This window comes from Rhinolophus sinicus, chromosome 13, assembly GCF_057876585.1.
Source record: "Rhinolophus sinicus isolate RSI-liver-muscle chromosome 13, RSI-T2T, whole genome shotgun sequence".
Lineage (NCBI taxonomy): Eukaryota > Metazoa > Chordata > Mammalia > Chiroptera > Rhinolophidae > Rhinolophus > Rhinolophus sinicus.
Window position 1 is genome coordinate 30117870 of NC_142513.1, and position 18227 is coordinate 30136096.

The 18227-nt window shown below is 40.1% G+C and overlaps 1 protein-coding gene across 9 annotated transcripts in view; it reads left to right on the top strand.

The window, feature by feature from the left end:
* The window catches only part of PLCB4 (phospholipase C beta 4), a 400724-nt gene that overhangs the window by 141656 nt on the left and 240841 nt on the right, over positions 1-18227 (top strand). For all 9 annotated transcript variants that reach the window (XM_074318158.2, XM_074318162.2, XM_074318160.2 and 6 more), the window contains one exon: positions 3056-3120. The gene's annotated coding sequence lies outside the window, so the exon portion shown is untranslated. The remainder of the gene's footprint in view (positions 1-3055; positions 3121-18227) is intronic.

Genomic DNA, 18227 nt, shown 5'->3' on the forward strand with positions numbered 1-18227 from the left:
ATGGTTCAGCATCTATCTCTTCATGTATTTTTTAGTTTTTTGAGAAATGTCTGTTCAGGTCATTTACCCCTTTTTTATTGGGTTATTTGTCTTTTCATTGTTGGGTTATAATAGTTCTTAACATATTCTAGGTACAAGTCCATTAGCAAATATATGACTTGCAAAAAATCTCTCATTCTGTGGACTGTTTTCACTTTCTTAGTGGTGACCTTTGAAGCAAAAAATGTTTAATTTGATGAAGTCCAATTTATCTATTTTTTTCTTGTGTTGTTTGTGCTTTTGGTGTCATATCTGTGAAACCATTGTCTAACCCAAGGTCACAAAGATTTACTGTTGACCCTTGAACAACACAAATTTAGGAGCCACGCATTTCAAACTCACGTTGTTCAAGGGTGAACTGTATTTTTGTTCTGAAGTTGGGAATCTGCTCATGTGGAGGGTCAGCTTAAGTTATATGCAGATTTTCCACTGTATGGGTGGTCACCGCCCCAAACCCTGTGTTGCTCAAGGGTCAGCTGTACTTTTTTTGTTATATTTACTCCTGAGAGTTTTACAGTTTCAACTCTTACATTTAGCTCTGTGATCCATTTTGAGCTAATTTTTGTGTGTGGTGTGAGGTAGGAAGGAGTCCACCTTTATTCCTTTGCATGTGGCTATCCAGTTGTCCCAACTACTTATTGAATCGACTGTCTTTCGTCATTGATTAGTCTTGGCACCTTTGTTGAATAAAAATACAGCTTTTGTTTACACCAGCTCTAATAGGATTTTTTGATTTGGGGATTTTATCTATTTATTAGGTTTCCTTCTAGGCCATAGAAAAATACCTTTCCTTTTTTGAAAGGCCAAATGCACACAAGAACACATAAACACACACAGTTTCACAGAGACTTATATACAGACACCAGACACCTACACTCACTCATCCAATCTCATCTTTACAAAAACTCCATTTAATACCTAGAGTTATAAAAGAATGAAAACATTAGTAGGTTGAGGTCTTGACTCACATATTACTACAACACCAAGTCAGTTGCCAATAGCTAAGTGCTTCATGACAGTTGATACTGCTTCACTTCCCTGTAGTTAAGTGTTTCAACATTGGTTTTCCCAAATGTTGCAATATCGTAGCCATGGACAGAATTAAAAAGGTTTATGGAACAACGCATTGGCTTTATGCTGGGCAGTCGCTAGAGAATTAGAGAAGGAACTAGAACACCTGTGTCCAGTCTTTAAGTCTTTGGTTACAGAAAGACTTGGGCAACCATAGTCTCTCAAAATGAGGAGCATGGTATGGCAGGGTCGTTAATCAATGAGCTTTTTGGGAACTCAGCTTGTTTCACAGCCCTGAGACACATAACACAGTTGGTAGTTTAACTTCCCAGCTCTAGGCAGGCCACTTAGTTATTTATCCCTTTAACACAGATTTATTGAGTACCTACTATGTGCTAGGCACTATGGTAGGTACTGGGGATACACATGATGCTGTCTAATACACAAATTTTTTATTTGGGGGTGTCCCGTCTTCATGGAACTTACAGTCTCATATTAATATATCATTATGAACATAAATGTAATATTGAAAATATGGTAAATGACATGGAGGAGGCAATACCATGAAGGCTAAACATGGGTCAGATTGCCTGCATTTGAATGCCAGTTTTGTGTGATTCTTGAAAAGTCACCAAACTTCTCAGTTTTATCTCCTATCAAAATGGGAAAAATCACAGTACATACATTTTAGAGTTTTTATGGGAATTAAACATGATGCAATCCATATTTAGAGCCTAAGTCTTAGTAAATATTCACTAAATCAGTAAACTAACTGTACATGATGCTATATACTCTCTAATTCTATATATTTAAAATGGAACTTTTTTTTTTCTATAATAGAATTTGGGATGGATTGGATTCTTTTTTCAATTTAATAGGTTGCATGGTAAAATATCGCATAATGGTTAAATGTTATGTTAAAATTCATAGGCCCTTTTTAAACTCCTTTCAATACCAGTTCTTAAGAGGCAGCCACATGCAAGGGTTTCTTGTTTCAGATATGTTCTCTGCATATAACAGTATTCCTAGCTGTGCATTTAGATTAGTGAGATTTGTTTTAACACAATGGGATCAGAGTATACATATTACTGCACCACTACTTGCGCTTTTAAAAATTAATACTATGACCTGAGAATTTTTTTTCCATTATCTGTCCATACAGATCCAGGTTCACGTCTTTCTTTTTAATGGCATCGTCTTGCATCGTGTGGCTGTACCATTCCGTCTGAGACCTTTACACTAGACATCTTCATACATAATGACCTTCACAAAATCCCACTTCAAATTTTACACACACAGCTTTCTCATGTCTTGATTGCCAGTTTTTCTGCCTCTACTTTCTTCCCAAATGCAGTTGGCCTTCCTCTTACCGTTATGTACTTCTGATACCACCACCTGGAACTCTCTCACCCCCCCACCCCATTTTGGAACGATCCTGATGTCTAAATTTCAACCAAACTAGAAATCCAGTGTCAGATTCAGAATCTACATAAACAACTTGTTAGCAAAGACAACACAAAAATACACATTAAAAACGACTCTTGTGGTAGATAAATGCAGGTCCATTGTAAATCTTTCCTTTCCAACACTGTTTTTTTTGAAAGGGTAAATTGTTTCTTACCATTACAGGTCATCTACGAACATTTCACTGGTAATCAGGAAAAGATCATTCTATTTAATTCTAAAGATTTTAGATAGCCTTGTTGTTTAATTGCTGCTTAATTATTTTGAGAGATTAAGAGGTTTAATTGTAGATCAGCAGCTTAGTAGAGAGAGTGTATAAACTCTGAAGGCTGAGTGTAGCAATAATATTTCTGATTTGATGGCTATATGTCTTTGTCGTCCATTTTGATATTAATGTCACTAATGTGTTAATGTGTTTCTCTGGTGTATTATTTTAAAAAATTGTAGACTCTGATTTTGAAGTGCAAAGGGCTGTTTCCATGAGAATTCTGAAAATCCTTTACATTGATTTTTCTCTGGTCTGTGTCTTCTTGCTTCACAGAGGACAGGACGGCACTGTGAGCTTGACTGAGCGGACATCACCTGCCGTTGGTCCGGAGCCGCCTGGTGAGTATCCTTCACACTGTGCTAAAGATTTGCTAGTTGTGGGGTTCTGGAACTTTGAGTCTGTAAAATGAATCCCTTCATTCATGCTGATGTCCCATCTGAAATATGCCTCTCAAATCTGTTTCATAGACATTTGCCTTTCTTTGGTGGAGCATTCATCCCATGGCACTTTCTAGATTCGAGTTTATTCATTCCACCAACCTTGGGCACTTCACGTTTTACTAAATTTTCTACTTGCCATCTGTGGTAGTATTACCTGCATTTAGTAAGTAAGCATCAGATATTATTTAAGTTACTGTTCTCTGAAGTTCTTTCTGAGGAGAAATGTATGACGTATTTCAACCCTGAGCAGAATTTGTTTAAGAAGATTCCCACAGATATGAAAAATCACAACTATGCTCATATCTGTGGAATGATGTAAATACATTCTTCTACCGTCCCTTTAAACTTGCATTTTACAAGTCTTTGAAGAAATGCTAAAATGGGAACCAGAAATATCTTTATATGGCCAATTCTTTTTATTTTAAACTATAACTTGCCAGTGTTTTATGCTAGAGCCAGAATCTTAGTGAATATGAGAGATTGTCCTTGTCTGACCCCGTAATCAAATTTCTATTTTCTAATTGATGTTGTAAGTAAAAAATGTGGACTATGTATCATTTCTTACTTAGCAGTCATTTTATAGGGACCACATGAACAAGATAACTAGCAACTTTACTGTTCATCCTGACAGGTGAACTCCAGGTCCCAGGCATTTAAAATCAATGTTCTTTTCTTCGCCGTGAGCACGTCATGGCGGACACTCCATTATCTCCTGGCAGGGCCCACGGCTGATTTTCTTCCGGCCTTTCTGCGAGGGAAGGAAAGAATCACACTTCTCTTAGTGATCAGTATTTAATGATGACACAAGAATATCAAGAAAGTAGATTTATTATCGAATGTTCCTACCTATTTTTAGTCAAGTGCACTATATTTTCCTGCTCCCCAAGGATGATTCATAAACCATGTTTTAGCAGACAATCCAAAGTTGGGGGAGGGGGCAGAGCTGACTAATTCTCTAGGGACTGTAAATCAGTATAGATGTGACATCTGTGTTTTAGTCTTTTTTTATTACTTTTTTCTGGACTTTCTCTGCATAATAGTCGTAGTATCCATAAAAATAGGTCCTTTTACATCAGCTGTATCTAAATGATTTCTATTAAGAATTGTGTGCTTAGTGAAAATACACACAAACAAAACAGAGCTTAGAGGTTCTTTGTTAAATATTTTAAGTACCATGAAGAAATGTCTCTATGTTAAGTGGCATAAATGTCGTGCATTTGATTTTACAATGACTTTGGATGCCATCGGGTCCTGGGACAGATAACAGTATGCGGGCTTCTCTTCCATCCCCACAGGTAATGGGACCTGATTGGACCTGGTTTCCCACATGTCATCTGGTGTTGATTGTCATGTCTTGTGTTCATCTTCCCCTCCTCTCAAACAGTGAATTCTTCTATATTTCTCTCTGTCCTCTCCTAAAAATAAAAACATTCTACTCTAGCAACATTCAGTTGTTAGCGATCTTGTATTTTGAGGTGTTTTTTTTTTTTTTTAAATTGAACTGAAATCTGATGCTTTTATAATGTCTGCCCATACTCAAAATTGAAAACATTTAGACCCAGGAACCTGAATTTTTCTGGTTGTGTCTTGAACACCTGCTTTATTCCCCCATGATTCCAACAGTACACTGTACATTAGCTCTGAATTGTTTTTCTTTTTCTTTTTTTCTTTTTTTTCTTTGGACTGTTACATCTATAATAGACTTTTAGAATGTATTTTAATTCCTGTAATAGCATAAGGTGTATTTTATTTCTTATTTATGTTACATTCAACTTAACTTTTTATCACTGTTAGGCAATTTGGGGGTGACTTATCCTCACCCTTACATTTCTCGCTTCAGAATGACTCTTGGTAAAAAAGAACTTATTACTCTGATCAAACCAAAGACTGTCTTCAAGTTTCATGAAAAGAAAGAAAACAACCCTTGATACCTTCTCTCCTTAATATTTCAGTTTGGAAGATGTATTATTACTCTTTTGAAAAATTTAATGTTGTGGAACACTTTCTTCCTTTCTGAATGATTTTAAATTGTTTTTATTAAATATGATGTACACAATTATAACATTAGTGTCTAGTATGAAGCTCACCAAACTGTAATGTTGACAACTCTTTTTACCTCTACTTTGGAGCCTTACACACCATCGTGATGTTTGGCACACCTGGAGATATATGTTTGACCATTAGCATCGTTTTTCTAGATCTAAGACCTATATTCTAGGGCTACTGCAATGATCTTTAGAGAAAAAAGGTACTTCTTATTAAACTGTGGAGAGTGCAGTTATTTTAAACTGTGAAGTGTTCTTGAAGGTCTTATCATGGTGCAACAGCAATAATCTGGCTTCATGTTTTCTTATAGCCCATTTGTGCAAGCCGAGAGTCCCAGGTTGAGCTCCCTAAGAGCAGACCTGAGATGAGCATTTTTGCACGAGTGTTTTATTGAGGCAGGGTTCCCAGGAAAAACTAATGACTTGGGGCAGAAAAGGGAAAGGGAAGAAGCCAAGCGGGGGGGATGATTTGAACAAAGTCCCTGACTCAATCTGATCCCTCGGGGAGCTCTGGAGCATAATTGCTTCTGAGAGTCTGTTCCTTCTGCTCAAGGCAAAGAGGTAGGCTTTCCCATTCCTGCATCGGTCATTGTCTGTGAGCTGGTGAGCTGTGCCCGGGAGCGCATCTATGGGTGAAATAGCTCCAGCAGTTGAAAAGTGTTCCTCTTAAGAAATTTGTGGGTGCCTTCTCTTAGAAATAAAACCCACAAAAGCTGAGAGGTGGGTACACAGGACTTTTAAAAGGGACCCAGTGGTATCTAGACAGGACACTGGAGTGTCTGCTTTGACTAGCCATAGGCTGTCTCATTTCCTCACTCCTACAGGCACATTTTCATTCTTTACACCATTTTCTGATGCAAGTTAAGCTCTCAGAAGATGTGTAAGTTCATTTTCTTCCCTTGAGAAGGTAATGAGTTACTGCATCAAATATCTTGCAGTTTGAGAGACACCTAGGTAATTTTCAGTGAGTAGAATTTCTACATATGTTAGAGTTAAAGAAATAAAATCTGAAATTTCAAATTTTTCCTTCAAATGAATGTCATCATGGGTGATGATTTCAGTGCCCTAAAAAAGAGGCAAGAATATTGTTTGATTGTATGATGGCGATTATTCTTGCTATTATAGAAACATTTTCAAGCATACATACTAACTCTACTATTTTTTCAAACTTGTCTCTTTTTTATTATTAGTTTCAGGTGTACAAAACAATGTACTAGTTAGACATTTATACCCCTCACATAGTGATAATCCCCCTCCCCCAATCTACTACCCCTCTGACATCTCATATAGCTGTTACAGTTACACTGACTCTATTCCACATCATGTGACTATATAAATATATATTAAATTATAGTTGACATCCATTATTATTCAGCTTCAGCTTCAGGTGTACACTGCAGTGGTCGGGCACCTACACCATCCCTGAGGTGGTCTCCCTAGTAAGACAAGTGTCCATCGGATACCCTATAAAATCTTTACAATATTATTGATTATATTCCCCAGACTGTCTTTCATATCCCCGTGGCAATCTTGTGGTTACCGATTGTGCTTTCTAATCCCCTCACGTTCTCCCTCATCCCCAACCCCCTCCCATCTAGCAAGCCTCAGTTTTTCCTCTCTGTCTCTGCAAACTCGTCTCTTTTAACCATCCTTTTAAATTTTGTTTCCTAATATTTCACCTTTGCCTTTGAAAGTATTTTTTTTTCACAAACTTTTTAGGGAAATATATGGTGTTTCCTTGGGCACCTTTAATTCAGTCTAGCATAAAAGTGCTATCCTGTAGAAATACCATGTGAGCAGCATGTGCAATTTAAAATTTTCTTGTAGCCTCATTAAAAACATAAAAAGAAATAGGTTGTTATAGCAGCCTGTGCTGGAGGCTGGGAAGTCCAATATCACAGTTGAAATTAATTTTAATACTATCTTTAGGCTTGCATACCTAATTATTATTTCAACATTATTAATGAGATTTTACCTTTTTTTTTTTACATTTTTCATCTAGTGTGTATTTTATACTTACAACAAATCTCAATTCAGACTAGCCATGTTTCAAGTACTTAGAAGGCACATTTTGCTAGTGGCACTGTATTGAACAGTGCACTTCAGAATGCGATAGAAAAACTCTGGTAAGAGGCTTACTTCCTTTGAGATAAGACGTTTTGTCAGTGTTCCTGAATCTTCCAGCTTGGTGACCCTATTCAGAAAGAAATGAGGTGGCACTGTTGTCCAAAGAAAGTGAGCTGGTCTGTCCTTGAGGAGCCATTACTGAACGTAATACCCTGTTGGCATGAATTATGATGATTTAAATGTTTGAGTTTGGCAGCTAAGATGTCACTGATAACTTTTCGAAGAGCAGAATTCTAGGGTTACTTTTTGGAAGAAAGTCAGTCTTGAATGAAGTGTAGAATGTAGAAAGATTTTAAAGAAGAAAGGAGGGCGTCTTAGGCAATAGAAAAAAATGTACTGTGTTTCCCTGAAAATAAGACCGGGTGTTATATTGAGTTTTGTGCTAAAAGACACATTAAAATCATGCTAGGGCTTATTTTCTGGTTGGGTCTTATTTTCGGGGAAACACGCGTATTTCCCCGAAAATAAGACCAGGTCTTGTATGAACTTTTGCTCCAAAAGACGCATTAAAATCATGCTAGGGCTTATTTTCCAGTTAGGTCTTATTTTTGGGAAAACATGGAATGAGTCACGTAGGTAAGGCGCAAGCTGCCCCGTTTCAAGGGGAGGAAACTTAAAAGCCCACCTCTCAGTAGAAGGAGTATTAAAAGTCATGTTATATGAAAAGGATGTTGGAAATAATCTGCCACAGGGACCCTCTCCAATGCCACTGCTACACCCATCTTGCCCCCTTTAGCCTTGCTGTGAGAATGCCCTAGCATGAACACACCATTCTCTCCTAGACACACTTGTGTACAATGGTTCTCTCTTCTTGCCTTATCTGGTAAGCTGCACAGCCCTTAAAGAAAATCTAAGTTCTTCTGCTTAGGCTATGAATGGCCAGCCCTGGCTTTCCACCCAGTTTTTCATTGTCTTCACTTAGTCTTTAATATTAGAGGCATTCTCAAGTGGTGAGCACACCCACGCCTCAAATGTTCTCCCTTTCTTGACTTGTGGAGGAATTGAGAGATGAGAAAGAAAAAGAACAAAAACAAAAGAAAGGAAGCATTTTCTAGCCCTTTACTCCTCTTACCGAAAGGTAATAGCGTTAACACCCAAAGGTGTCCTCTTCAAAAGAGTGAATTCTCCACCTTGGCCAACTGTGAGTTTTTTTCTCACAATCTTTCCATTTCTAGGGTGGTCCTCTGTTGCTCTCCTTCTTGGTCTCCAAGGCCAACTGGGCTTCTTTTCCCAAGGTGATTAGAAGGAGGGAGGAAGGCTATGGGGCCAACACCATGACTTTTGAGTGATAACTTTCCTAACAACGGCTAAGGCGGCGTTCTGCCAAATCCTCTTCTTCCCGGTGGTTACAAGAAGAGTCCATCCTTTGCCAGAGTCTCATCTTGACCTCAGCTTGGGCACTGAACCTAGGTGCATAATGAGCTTTCACTTACTTTCCTTTTCCTCCTTTCTCTTTCAATGTCACAACCTTCAACTAGAACAAATGAAAATGCCAGCAGCATACGAGTTTAGAGGTGAAGTGTATTGAATTCTGCAACTAATTTACTGTGAAATATGTGTTTAAAAAAGAGCTGTGGAACAGATAGAGGAATAGCAAAAGGGCTAGATATTCAGAAAAGCTAGGTGGTGGGAATAAGGTTGTTCACTATAAAACAAAAATCTTTCAACTTTATTTTTAAAATGACATGTTACAGAAGAAAAACATTCACCATAAAATTATAGTTGGGTACATTTCAGAAGAAAATGTCAGCAGATTTTTAAGGCTTGTGCTTTCTTTCAGTTCAAAAAAAAGTTTCAACACAAACTCTTAGTTTGTGTTAGCGATGTTTGTTCCCACTTGTTTCCCAAAAGATTTAAAGAAACCAGAAAAGGTCTAACAGCCCCGTATAGAATGTTTTAGCTCTTGCCCTTATATTTCTTATATTCTTTGTACTTTTTACATGGCCCTTGTGAGTGTGCTACTGGTGAAGTCATTGTGATAGTGAAAAATAGCTTTATGTGTTATCTCCTAAAGAACCTGGTGGTCGCGACAGTAAGAGCTTCTTACTCCAAAGACAGAATTTCTTGTCCCCACATGTTTCCTACTCTCCCATTTTGATTGAATTGGGCATCCTGTCTTTTCCAGACCTGAAATATGGACTTTTTCACCCAGCCATGGAAATATTTGCTTTGTGTGGTTTGTTTCTGTAAGAGGCAAGAAAAAAATAAATTCAAGTTAGCTTTTTATTTTGCATTTATCAATAAAATGTTGCAAGTCAGTGGAAATTGTTGCATTTGAAAAGTCCTTACCTATTTTTCTGAGAGGAAAAGAGGAGCAGGTATCTTTGTCTTTGCTGTCCTCAAGTGGGGAAGGGCAGCTTGCTAAGGCCTGAGCACTAAAATTATCCCTCCCTGGAGAGGAACCAGCCAATGACCTTGAGCCATAACCACCTCATAGATCAGCTGCTTTATTCCTTGCCATATTTTGTGGCCTGTGGAGGGAATCAAGTGTCACAAAAGCAGCAAGAGAGCAGTTTGAAGAGGACCCTAGTGACTCTGAGGGAGAAAAGTGCTGAGATGATCCACTGACCCTTCCCATATGGCTGGAGGATGTGTGGTTTTCCAGAGAGCATGCAGGTAGCTGGGAGAAGGTCATACTCATAAAAAATAAGCAGCAAGAAACTGATGCAACTGTAGTGTTTTTATACTCCTCGAATAATAATACAGAGGTGTAGAATTTGGATATTTTCTCATTGTAGATACGTATGTTGAAGAGACTTTGTTGAGCTGATAGAAAAATAAAGTCAAACCCTTCCCTCAAGCAATTAGAAGTTTAGTGAAAAACTAGATGATGCTCCCAGTGACTTTTATAATTGCTCGCCTGGCTGGATGCATTATGGCATGGTAGGAGGCATGTGAGCTGTGAAGCCTGGGGCCTTGGTTTTCCCATCTGGAAAATGGGCACAGGATCACCTGTTTCATCAGTTTTGGGAAGTATTTACAAGGAGATGGTGCATATATAGGACCAGTCTTGGAAGTACTCAGTATGTTCATTCCCATTTTCCTTTCCCACGAATGTTCATGAGGCTCAGAACTAATTTCTAGTTAAATTGCCTCTTTCTCCTTCTCTGTAGCCTTCTGCTCTTTCTTCTGTACAAATGTAAAGCAATAAAATGGTCTGCAAAGGACTAGCATTGAGGGGCTCTAGGTATCACATGGTCCTTAGTTGAAGGCCTTCTCCTACCTAATGGTGCTCTTCCCTGTAGGACTTTACCAAGTGACATTTCTGAGGGTTCCAGACTGCCTACAGATGCTGCTCTGCTGTTAGGAAGACCATCGCTATATTGAACCACCTTCTATTTTACGTGTTCACAATATTTCTACTTCCTCCAACCGTATTCGCCAGCACCACTGCTCATTTCTGCCATTCCCAGGGCCTCCAGTCCTGTTTAAAAACCGGGGCTGCTTTGCCTGATACGTCTTTTTAAATTCCTTCTGCCTTTTTAAAGAAAAAGAAAATTGAAGTGAAATTCACATACTAAGAATAACCATTGTAAAATGAATAATCCAGTGTCACTTAGTACATTCACAGTCTTGTGCAATTACTGCGTCTATCTCGTTCCAAAATATTTTCATCAGCCTCAAAGAAAACTTCATACCCATTTCAGCTGCTCCCCACTTTCCCCATTCCCAACCACTGGCAACCACCAGTCTGCTGTCTGACGGTATGAATTTACCTATTCTGGATATTTCATATCAATGGAGTCATACAGTATGTGACCTTTTGTATCTGGCTTCTTTCGCCAGGCATAATGTTTTTAAGATTCATCCATGTTATAGCATGTTTCAGTATTTCCATTTCTTTTTATAGCTGAATAATAATGTCCATTGTATGTATATACCACAGTTTGTTCATCCATCATCTATTAATGGACGTTTGGGCTGTTTTCATCTTTTGGCTGTTGTAAACGGTGCTTCTGTGAACACATGTATACATGTATTTGAGTCCTTCTTTTCGGTTGTTTTGGGTATATACCTAGGAATAAGTTGCTGGGTCATATAGTAATTCTGTGTTTAACTTTTCTGAGGAATTACAAAACTGTTTTCCATAGTAGCTGCACCAGCTTTCATTCCCACCAGCAATGTACGCAAGTTCCAATTTCTCCGCATTCCTGCCAACACTTTTTTTCCTTTTCTTTTTATTGTAGCCACCCTAATTGTTGTGAAATGATACCACATGTGGCTTTGATTTGCGTTCCCTAATGACTAATGACGCTGAGCATCTTTTCATGTGGTTGTTGGCCATTTGTATATCTTCTTTGGTGAAATATCTATTCAAGTCCTTTATCAATTTTTAAGTGGGTTGATTGCTTTTTTGTTGTTAAATTGTAAAAGTTATTTATATATTCTGGACACTTGATCCTTCGCAGAGATATGACTTGCAGATACTCTCTCCTGTTCTGGAGGTTGTCTTTTCCATTTTCTCAATAATGTTTTGATGCACAACAGTTTTTAACTTTGATGACATTGACTTTATGTTTTTGTTGTCATGGCTTTTGCTTTCATTGTCATATATAAGAATCCATTGCCAAACCCAAGGTTATGAAGATCTACCTGCTTTATTCTAAGATTTTTTGTGGTTTTAAGCTCTTATATTTATGTCATTGATCCATTTTGAGTTAATTTTTGAATATGGTGTGAAGTAGGGGTCCAACTTCATTCTTTTTGCATGTGGATATCCGGTTGTCCCAGCACCATTTGTTAAAGAAACTGTTTTTTCCCACATTGAATGATCTGGGCATCCTTGTCAATCAATTGGCCATGACGTATGAGTTTGTTTCTTGACTCAATTCTATCCCATGCTCTGTATACCTATCCTTACGCCAGTACCACATTGGTTGGATTTCTGTGTCTCTGTAGTAAGTTTTGCAACCACGAAATACGAGACTTTCAACTTCGCTCTTCTTTTCCAATCTTATGTTGGCTATTCAGGGCTCGCCTTTTTGCTTTTATTTTCTTTTTGTCCTGGAGTGATTCCTGAACTGTGGTGTTTCACCTCAGCAGGAAGCAGCAACCCAGGAAATAGTCATGTAGTTGCATGGGGATTCTTACAGTCACACTAGAATCCTTTCCTTACGTAAGGTCATGCCTAGGAATCTTGATGAGAACTGTGTTGGTGGTATGCAAAGCAAAACCATGCACAGGCTGTCGGGTGCAAGCTCCTTGTTAGAATTCCAGGGAGCCTTTCAGAAGGGAGCATATGTCTGACCTTCCTGTTTGCTGTGATAACTAGATGGTATTCTCTAGTTTACGCATATATTCAGTTGTGTTAGTCATCAACTTCAATTATGTAAATAATTTAAAAAAAAATCCTCTCTTGTATAAAGGAAAGCTGTGACATAGGCATCAAAATCAGGAAGAAGCCAGAAGGTGGTGAGACAGAGCGAGGAGGAAGGCAGGTAATTTTGCCGGGCTCAGCTGCTGGGATGACTCACATTTGTTTCCGGTGTGTTCAACCCCTGTTCCGTTCCTTTGAGAGTAGCAGGACTATATGGGATTTTCCTTTTGGAAATAACTCTTGTATGTGAGCTCTTTAAGTATTTGCAGATGACCCTTAAAGTCCTCATCTAATACCGTGTTTCCCGGAAAAATAAGACTCGGTCTTACATTAATTTTTGCTCCAAAAGACTCATTAGGGCTTATGTTCAGGGGATGTCATCCTGAAAAATCATGCTAGGACTTATTATCCGGTTAGGTCTTATTTTCGGCAAACACGGTAGGAACTGAAAGATTGCTCCTGGCAGGCAAGAGAAAGCGGCTTTAACCCCTAGACACTTGGGTAGTGAAAAAGAAACCTATGTGTTTCCCTCCTGACCGTCATTAGAATAGAGTTAGAAGCAGCTGTTTGTGTGTGTGTGTGTGTGTTTATTTGTATTAAACACTTGAGCAGTGAGTGAAAAGCCAAAAGAACTGCATGAGGAGAATTACTTGGATTAAGACAGATTAAACAAGGTAGCAAGAAACTGGTTAGGTCAGAAGACCGAGGGCCATCTCCAAGTATGTAGGAGGTAACTTCTGGGCTGGTACAGGACCTCCCAAAAGACGCTTCTTTGTATGCAGGTGTGGGGACAGAGCCAGCAGTGCAGTTTCCAGGCTCTCGGCCTCACATGGAAAGGTGCTGGCTCAGGTAGTAAATGGCCCTCAACTGTGATTGGATGGCCATCGGCTGTGGCTAGTAGGCCGTCAGCTGTAACCAGTGAGCCACTGGCCACTAATATAACTGCTGTGGCTACGCTAGCAGAAACTGGGGGCTGGCAAGAAGATGGGGGCTGAGCTAGCAGGAGCAGATTGCCGTTAGCATGGTGGATTGCAGCTAGCAGGGGTTGGTTGGTTGGCAGACAGCGACGCGTATGGCAGGTTGCGGACAGTGTGGCTCCTGCTTCCTGTGTCTTCAATGCAGCCACCAACGAGACGATAGTGGTATGACCCCCCTATCTATGGCTCCGTGGGTGTTCCTTTTTGGCCTCACCATGTCCTGCGTTCTTATGTGGGGAGCGGGACCAGAGACTCCGCCTGACACCCCGTGTGACAGCAGGTGAGACAGAGGCTTTCCTTACCGTCCCAACTAGGTGAGGAAAAGTTTGGGGGGGGGGACATAGACTAGGGCTCCTGAGGCCTTCATACACTGAAAAGGCTGGACTGGAGCTTCTGGAAGTGCAGTCCACCCTGGGCAGAGGGCCTGGTGGGAGCTCTGGCCTGAGAGAACTCCGAGAAGCAGATTCTCAAGGGGCAACAGATATCACCAGGTCTGACTCCGAGACCAGCCAGAACTCACCTCTGACTTCGGTCAGATTATCTTGGTCTTCAGGATTTGGTAGGAGCTCAGAGCACGGCTGTAAGGATACAGTTCTCATCTGATGAAACAAACAAAAAACCACCAACACCACCAACACAAACACCATGCTCTTAGATGGTGCCTGACACAATCAAAGGTAGCCATTATTTTTAATAAATATATCAAAGGATGGTTCTTAAAGGTTGCTCCATAGAGTAGCCCTTTGCCAGGATTTCCAGGGGAAGTGTAGACAACAACCTGCTGTCTAATATACCCACTGTGACACATTATTTCCCAGTGGGAGTGGAAGCATGAGCAACAGTAAAATCTCATTAAACAGGTACAACAAGAAACTCCTCTACTTTGATCTGTGCTTTCAAATCAGTTGTGAGGGTAACTACCTGTCATTTTCAGCCACTAAAGTAGACTCAGAAATTCTGCAAACAAAGGAATGATTTTTAGGATGCTGTGCAACCACTGAAGGGGCTTTTATCCCCTGTATGGGCTCACTGCCTTTCAGGGAGTTTACCCTGCAGTGGGGAAAGCCAAGAACTAAAGCACCCACTGCAAGAAGACATGCCAAATGTTAACAGGGTTCCCTCTCAGGATGGCATTGGAGGGAGACATTTCACCTCCTTATTTTATTTTATATCCACCCCCCCTGCAAAGAGTTGAGCTTATTTTTCACTTTACTTGGTATCTTTACTACATAAAAAAATTTCTTACAATATGAATTCTTTGTGTTTAAAACTATTTCTGAAGACTTAAGAAAAGAATGATTAAAGTTATTATCAAGGAGAAAAGCTAGGAAACGTATTGCAGTTATTTTTCACAGGCAGTATGTTAGTCATCTAGAATTACCATAACAAAATATCATGGACTATGTGGCTTAAACAACAGAAATGTATTTTCTCACAGTTCTGGAGGCTGGAAGGCCGAGGTCAAGGTGTTATATGGATAGTGTCTAGCACGTACCAGGCATTGTTCTAAGCACTTGGAAGAAAGCAGTGAACAAGACATATCCCTGGTCTTACAGTTTTGCCTACGGCCTTTCTTGTTGGCTTACGGATGGCCACTTTCTCTCTATATCCTCATAAGGTCTTTTCGTTATGCATACACATCCCTAGTATCTATCTGTGTGTCCAAATTTTCTCTTGTCATGCAGGGTGTCATCAGGCGGGGTCGCTGGTCCTGCTCCCCACATAAGAACACAGGACATGGTGAGGCCAAAAAGGAACACCCACGGAGCCATAGATAGGGGAGTCATACCACTATATTCTCTCTGGCGGCTGGGTTGGAGACACAGGGAGCAGGAGCCACACAATCCGCAGCCTGCTGTCCGCTTCTCTGCCAACCACCCTCACTTGCTAGCTGCAACCCGCCATGCTAACTGCAATCCACACTTGCCAGCCACAATCGGCTGCTAGTGTAGCCACGGCAGTTATGTTAGTGACCAATCGCTCACTGGTTACAGCTGACGGCCAACTAGTCATGCTGATGGCCATCCAATCACAGTTGATGGCCATTTACTACCTGAGTTAGCACCTTTCCATGTGAGGCTGAGAGCCTGGAAACTGCAATCCTGGCTCTGTCCCCACACTCCTCTTATAAGGATACCAGTCAAATTGGATGAGGGGCCCCCACTAAGACCCTCATTCTAATTTAATCACATCTTTAAAGACCCTATGTCCAAATAACAATCACATTCTGAAGTACTGGAGGTTAAAGCTTCAACAGATACATTTTTGGGGAGACACAGTTCAGCTGAGAACAGGCAGCAGGGTGGCAAAGAAGAGCGTAGATAAAGGAGCAGATAAGCCAGGTAAGTGGATCGAAGATCAGAGCCACAAGGAATAAGGAAGAGTTGTAGGAGAGGAATCTGTGTGTTCCTGATGGGAAAGGAACTATTTCCCCAGCTGTATCAGATAACTGTTGCTGCATAACGCACTATCCCAAAAATGGAGTGGCTTAAAACAACAGCAGTTATTTCGCTCACAGTTTCATGGGTTGGCAGTGGGCTGGCCTTGGCTGGGAAGTCCTGGTGATCTCCATTGGGCTTACTTGTGTGTCTCTGGCCAACTGCTGGGTACACTTAGGACTGTCTCACCTAGGATGGCCTGAGCGGGGATGGCTCATTTCTCCTCCAGGGGGCCTGACTTCCAGCAAGCTAGTTTGAACTTGGTCACTTGGCAGAGAGAGAGAGAGAGAGAGAGAGAGAGAGAGAGAGAGAAAGAGAGAGAGAAAGAGAGAGAGAGAGAGAGAGAGAGAGAGAGAGAAAGAGAAAGAACACACCATCATTTTTGCCATGATATTCAGTAAAGTCACAGGCCATCCCAGATCAAGAGGTGGGGAAATACCGTAGACCCTTTCAGGTCAATGGTTTGAGACAAGGATTATGTGACTGCAGAGTTCTCTGGCCTATTATATTTTATATTTGTAACAGACTTTGCCTGTACTCATGAATCAGAAAATAACAATCTGGAAAGGAATTACCCGTCCATGTATTTACGAGTGGTGGGTCTCTTTTCCTAAATTGGAATGAATAGTTTACTTAGAACGTTGAGTTCAACTGTGGTGTCTAAGTTTCCTGCATGGCTTGGTTTAGCCAGCTAGCTCATCGGCAGAGATCGTAGTCTAGAGAACACTGAGTGAGAGCTCCGTTTCCTCCCTAGATGTAGCCTCTGGAAATAAAGTATGCTAATGGAAACCTCCAGCTATTATCGCATGGGAACAAGCCTCATGAACGCGGTAACAGGAGAACAGAATCTCTGGGATCTTGTGTAGAGGCTGCTGAGAAAATCCCACTATAACCCCTTCTATGGGAGAACGTGCTTCACATAAACCCTCTTAGAAGAGAGTTACCTTCCTCTCACTAGATATACTAGTCCCCATGTGGCACTTTAAGATAAATCTCCCTCGAATTAATTCAGCATTTCATATTTAAAAACACTGTCTAGCAGCTGCTCTTTGGCCTCACAGTGGTAATGCTCCCATGCACTGAATTTCCATGGACAAGGGGAAGACCCTGTTAACATCTTCTGGGTCAGAGAACAGAAACTGGTGTGTAGAGTCTAAAATTTTCAATATTAAAGTTTCATATTTGGAAAGCAAAAATAAACCTATTTTTTTAGTACCTTTACCTAGAAGAACGGTTCAGCAGATTCTTGTCAAGTTAAACATACACTTGCCATATGACTCCAGCAATTTCACGCCTAGGTGTTTTTTCCTCAGAGAATGAAACCTTTTGTCCACACAAAGACTTATAAAGGAATGTTCATAGTAGCTTTGTAGAAAAAACTGGAAACAACCAAATGTCTACCAACAGGTGACGGATAAGCACGTGATGCTATATGCATGCCACAGAGACTGCTTCGTAATAGAAAAGGGATAAATTACTAGTACAAACAACAACTTGGGTGAACCTCACAAACATTCTGCTGTGTGAAAGAAGGGATACATAAAAGGGAACCTACTGTGTTATTTCATGTATAGGATGTTCTAGAACAGCAAATGTAATCTGTAGTGACAGAGACCAGGTCAGTGTTTGCTTGCGGCTGGCATGCCTGTGGGGGTGGGGGTGGCAAAGGGGCCTGAAGGAACTTTTGTGTTGATGGCAAAGACTCTAATATCTTGATTGTGATGCTAGTTACATGGGTGCATTTTATTATCTATGACATATACCTCAATACATTTGGCAATTTGTGGGGAATTGCCCGTGTTTCTCATCAAACAGACATTACATGAGGGCATTGTAAAATTTTGATGATTATCACAGGAGCATATAGGTTTGAAAAGATTAAAGCTTTCTAGAAGCTACCGTTAGACTAGGCTTATTTGGTAGACTTATTTGTCTCAAAATTGCCCATTGTTAGAAACAGTGGGCAAGAACAAGCAAATGAACCATTTAGAGTCTCATCATATTTAGACCTGGCTCATGTGACTAAGCCAACATCTTTTTAATGAAAACCAAATTTTTAAAATTCTTTAACAGAAGTGCAGAAACTTTACTTATATTGTTG